The sequence below is a fragment of the Procambarus clarkii genome, chromosome 48 (genome assembly GCF_040958095.1).
Source record: "Procambarus clarkii isolate CNS0578487 chromosome 48, FALCON_Pclarkii_2.0, whole genome shotgun sequence".
NCBI lineage: Eukaryota > Metazoa > Arthropoda > Malacostraca > Decapoda > Cambaridae > Procambarus > Procambarus clarkii.
In genome coordinates, this window is record NC_091197.1 from 13535810 (window position 1) to 13542080 (window position 6271).

The following is a 6271-nucleotide window of genomic DNA, read 5'->3' on the forward strand; positions in this document are numbered from 1 at the left end:
CTGGTCGCAAGTTCGAGTCACCTCATGGCTCCGAATGATTTTCTAAATCTTGAGTGTATTCTGATAAACACGTCATCCTGTGATGAAGATGGCGTTGAGCGTGGGTGTTACATCAATACAGCCAGTTGGTTGAGTTTGGGAGCAGTTGGTTGAGTTTGGGAGCAGTTTGGGAGCCAGTTGGTTGAGTTTGGGAGCAGTTGGTTGAGTTTGGGAGCAGTTTGGGAGCCAGTTGGTTGAGTTTGGGAGCAGTTGGTTGAGTTTGGGAGCAGTTTGGGAGCCAGTTGGTTGAGTTTGGGAGCAGTTGGTTGAGTTTGGGAGCAGTTTGGGAGCCAGTTGGTTGAGTTTGGGAGCAGTTGGTTGAGTTTGGGAGCAGTTTGGGAGCCAGTTGGTTGAGTTTGGGAGCAGCAACACGACAGCCAGTTGGTTGAGCGTGCCTCGAGGCGGTCTGCCGCCCTGGCACCCTCAGTATTGGACTCAACATATCCTAACTGCTCACTTTGTCTCGAACAAACGGCCAGGAATTCGGAGATCGCAATACTGGCTTCTGCATGACCGACCATCCACCTTCTAGTTCACGACCAGTCTGGGTCTGGTCTAAACGACCAGACTGGGAAAGAACATCAGATATAAGCTTGTCTTCTCACTACACAAGCACCAATATCTACACTACCTCCCCCCAACGCAAACATGGCAGCAGTTTAGGGGAAAGAAAGACCCCAACAATATTGACACTCCGCTCGGACTAATAATCCCGAGCCTCTATTGGTCAGAAGAACGTTCTAAAACGTTCGTTTAGAACGTTCTAAATTCGAACGTTTCTGGCCCGACTAAATCCGCATTCAAATTTGACGCTTGTACATACCTTACAAATTAGGGCTTTTACACAATGCAAATCTAAATAAATTGAGCGAATAATGAATTTTTTTTAAGTCAGACACACGGTAGGGGAGCACGAAGCGGCTTAAAAAGGCTTGAGATATCCTGCCCCCCCCTCCCTTCCCCCGTTAGTGGAATGAGCAATGTGCAATAATTAGTACTTGCAAGACGCGTGGGGCCTTTTTTTAAGTCTTAGAGTGCAGGGTGCAGAAGTCCGTCTGGGTGATGGATGAGCTATATCACCTCAGTCTTACTGGGCTCTCACCCCTGGCTATTAGAGCACCACCTCACAGCTTGTGTTTACAACCATTAGTGGCAGGTGTTGGGGTCATTAGTGGCAGGTGTTGGGGTCATTAGTGGCAGGTGTTGGGGTCATTAGTGGCAGGTGTTGTAAAAATTATGGGATGTTAAGGGGAAGTGAGTTTAAGCCATATACATGACTCTTAATCCGTGCCTACTAAATATATGAACGCTGCCTAGCCATCCCTACAGACACACACACACACACACACACACACACACACACACACACACAGGGGCTTCGCGAACGAGTGGACAGCGCTTGGGGATCAAATTTCTAAAGACCCGAGGTCGATTCCGGATCAGGCAGAATAAATGGGCTGAGTTTCTTTCACCTGATGCATCTGTTTACCGATCAGTAAATAGGTACCTGTGAATTAGACAGCTAATGCGGGCTGCTTCCTTGAAATGTGTGTGTGTGTGTGTGTGTGTGTGTGTGTGTATGTTTAAGTGCATTTGTGTGTGAATTTACTTTTTGCACTTACGTTTTGTGCCTGCAGGATCGAACTGTTAGCTCTTGGACCCCGCCTTTCTAACCGTCTGTTACCTAATGTACTCACTCCCGACATATTTTCCTCGATCATATCTACTACATATTTTTCTCTAATACACATACGCACACGCACTCACACACACAGTCACACAAAAAATCACAAAATTGACGACTATCTCAAATTCCAGGAAGACCAAGCAAAGGAATGGTCTATCAAGTGGCTACTAGACATCAATTCCTGAAAATGCAAGCTAATTATGACGTCGACAGATGGAAGCAGGATGAACTGGACTGCCTAACAAATCAACGTTTAGAACCGGCTCAAAATAAGGTCCTGGAAATGAATCTCACACCAAACCAATCACTGTTAGATATAATGGTCGGGAGAGACATGGTCACGATATCCAAAATACTCAGATATACTGGCGAGTGTAGCCCGCTTTATAGAGAAACAACGGTGACAAATAGATATTATTAAAAGGACGTTAACAAAATTTCCGGAGCGCAAAAGTGGTGAACTAGGTGCATAGAGTTTAGGGACGGTAATGACTGACAGGTAAGTGCCAAACATGGCCTTAAATAACTCAAATGAATCAGGTAAAGTGGCATCAGATGATTGACTGGGAGCAGAGACCTCAGCTCCGTCTTGAGGCGTGACGCGATGCTTCGTTCAGGGGGGGGGGGGAGGTACACGAGGCAGGCTATGTATAGTGTGTTTGGACGCTGGTGTATACACGGTGTGGGGGGTTGGTAAATACACGGGGTGGGGGGGGGGCTGGAGTATGCACGTGGTGGGGGGGCTGGAGTATGCACGTGGTGGGGGGCTGGAGTATGCACGTGGTGGGGGGGGGGGCTGATGTATACACGTGGTGTGGGGGCTGAAGTATACACGTGGTAGGGGCTGGTGTATACACGTGGTGGGGGGCGGGTGTATACACGTGGTGTGGGGACTGAAGTATACACGTGGTGGGGGGGGCTGGAGTATACACGTGGTGGTGGGGGGCTGGTGTATACACGGGGTGGGGGGCTGGTGCATACACTTGTTGTGGGGGCTGAAGTATACACGTGGTGGGGGGCTGGTGTATACACGTGGTGGGGGGCTGAAGTATACACGGGGTGTGGGGGGGGGCAGGTGCATTCACGGGTCTCACCCTCCTGTATTGATCCAGCGGTGTTTGTGTATGTGTGTATGTGTGTGTGTGTGTGCGTTCGAGCGTGCGTGTGCGTGCGTGTGCGAGGGGCCACAGGTTGCTCACTACGGACATAGTGCCTGTGTTACTGGCCAGCGTGGCACAGTGCCAGGCATATGTATGCACCCGACAATGCAGTGAGGAGCTCCACAGGTCAGGATGGAGGATAGAGGCAGGGATGGAGGGTGAGGCAGGGATGGAGGAGGGTGAGGCAGGGATAGAGGAGGAGGAGGAGGCAGGGACAGAGGAGGAGGAGGAGGAGGCAGGGATAGAGGAGGATGAGGAGGCAGGGATAGAGGAGGAGGGCGGTAAATGAGGATAATGCTTCTGAAGGATTATCCAGAAAATGAGAAATGCAGATGGTGGCTAATGCAGGGGTGATTATATTCGGTGTGTAGTGATAGTCCCCCTGTCCACCTTCCCTGTCCCTCCTTCCCTTCCCCTCTCCCCTTCCACCAACCCCTCCCTCAGCAGACTGGCCAGGGACCCATCCAAACATCTGTGTTTACACCAGCAGGTGTTTAACCTCCAGGAACATGTCCTCAGCCAGACATCACCAACAACTGCTGCATATATTACACATATTACCTCAATATCGTCGTTTGTTAACGCAACCTGAATCTCTTAAATGGTAGAATTATTTTAGTAAAATATTTGTTATCTGGTGAAATACAGTGATTCATATTTAAGTTAAATATAAAATCTAGAGATATTTTATCTCTCTCTCTCTCTCTCTCTCTCTCTCTCTCTCTCTCTCTCTCTCTCTCTCTCTCTCTCTCTCTCTCTCTCTCTCTCTCTCTCTCTATATATATATATATATATATATATATATATATATATATATATATATCTGGAGATATTTTGCCTGTGAGTGATGTGAAGGATAATGTGGTGCAGTGTTTGTGTGTGTGTGTGTGTGTGTGTGTGTGTGTGTGTGTGTGTGTGTGTGTGTGTGTGTGTGTGTGTGTGTGTGTGTGTGTGTGTGTGTGGACGTGCGTGCGTGTGCTGATTCATGTCAGGAGTTACCAACAGACTGTGAATAATGATGGTTTGTCAGGGGTTGCCTTTATGTGCACGCACTCTTATATACTTGTGAACACACACACACACACACACACACACACACACACACACACACACACACACACACACACACACACACACACACACACACACACACTACACCACATTATCCTTCACATCTCTCACAGGCAAAATATCTCCAGATATATATATATATATAGAGAGATATAAAATATCTCTGGATTTTATATTTAACTTAAATATGAATCACTGTCTTTCACCATATACCAAATTTTTTACTAAAATAATTCTACCATTTAAGAGATTCAGGTTGCGTTAACAAACGACGATATTGAGGTAATTTGTGTAATATATGCAGCAGTTGTTGGTGATGTCTGACGAGGGTTGGTAAGGTATAGACATTTTGTCGTCATAGAAATTTTGTCGTCATAGAAATTAGTCGCTGATAGAAGACCAATTGCCAGCCACGTTATGGAAGGTGCTGAGGTAAGTTGGGGGTTACTGCGTTAGAATATATATTCCCATTTATAATTATTTGTACTTCCAGTTAGACCCGATAGCTTGACCTGGGTACTGGGTGGACGCGAGCACTGGGTCACTCTCCCGGTCACTTGCCACCCACTCCGTAACAAATACAACTGTATTTCCTTGCCAGAAACAAATCAACTCAAGGAATCCACCTATCCAACCGAGACGGTGCATAGAAAACGTCAGTATCACGCTGCTTTTAAATGTAATATCCACCAGGCTGTAGTGGGATATGTGGGCCTGCGGGCCGCTCCAAGCAACAGCCTGTTGAACCAAGTTATCTCAAGTTGAGCCTGGCCTCTGGCCGGGGCTCGGGGAGTAATAAAACTCCCAAAACCCTCCCCAGGTATGTACAGGTCGGAGGGTAGGTAGCATATCTACTCACGTACTCCAGGTAGCATATCTACTCACGTACACAAGGTAGCATATCTACGCACGTACTGCATATGCTAACAATCCAAATTTACCCAGCACGTACGGAGACAGGTGTGCTTGCTTTAATTCATCCATTCTTTTACTCACCGTCACTCACAGTCACTCACCACCGCCCCCCCCCCCCCCCCCCGGCAGTAGCGCCAATCCACACTGACCTTTGGGCTTGGTGCAACAATGCGGAGTCGCTTCCCCTTTAGATTATGGCCAAATATCACCGTAGGTGAGCGGCCAGTGGTCCCCTCCGTAACAAATGCAGCGGTTTACTCTCACCAAAAGCGTCACAAACTGCCCAATTACCTAACCTACTAAGCTGATACTCATTAGCCACAAAGAGCGTCAGTATTGCGGTGGTTTTTGTATTCTCTAAACTACTGCGTCAAAACGTGGAGGGTTTGGTAAGAGGAAGGGTTGGACTTACCCAAGCTCTTAAGTACCTCGTAAAGTACGAGGTACTTTAAGTCAGCAGACATTTGAGTAGTGCGTCTGTAACCTTGCAGTAAGTAGCCATAAAGTAGACTACACTTGCTCTACAGGTTTACAGCTGGGGACGTAGTATGTATACTGATCTTCTCGCATCCCTGAACACCAACTACACCCCACCATTCATCAAACACTTAAGTGAGCACTTACGAAGCCTGTACATCTTTGCTCCATTAGGGATGGTTTGTTGATATTTATTAAACAGTGTACGAGCACCAGAACACTACGAGCTGCTCAACTGTCTACTACAGACTCGTCCGCCATGATTGATCAAAGATCAACCGCTCCCAAAGTTGACACTCAACTCTTGATGAATCTTGGCCTAGATAATTGTTACAACTGCCTTAAAATGAGGCACTGCGGCGCAATAATCGCCTCACGTTCGAAGGACCCAGGGGCCAGATTCACGAAAGCACTTACGAACCTGTACATCTTTTCTCAATCTTCGGTGGCTTTGTTTACAATTATTAAACAGTCAATGAACTCCGAAGCACCAGGAGGCTGTTTATAACAATAACAACAGTTGATTGGCAAGTTTTCATGCTTGTAAACTGTTTACTAAATGTAACTAAAGCCGTCAAAGATTGAGGAAAGATGTACACGTTCGTAAGTGCTTGCGTAAGTGCTTTCGTGAATCTGGACCCAGGTTCGTTGCCCAGGCCAGACAGAAACTATTCATTTCGGTAATTATCACCTCATGCCTACGTTCACTCAAATACTTACCCGTGAGTCAAGCAACTATTGTGGGTAGCAGCCTGACGTAAGGTGAGTAGCAGGTCTAGGAAGGACCTCCTAGAAGAAGACCTAAAAAGGGTTCCTCCTCAACGGTAATTTAGAGATCTCAAACAGTCGAGGGAGATAATCCTGTTGCCCTGAGTGTTCAGTACAAGCCCTGGTTGCTACACTGACTGTCTTGGTTTTTGCA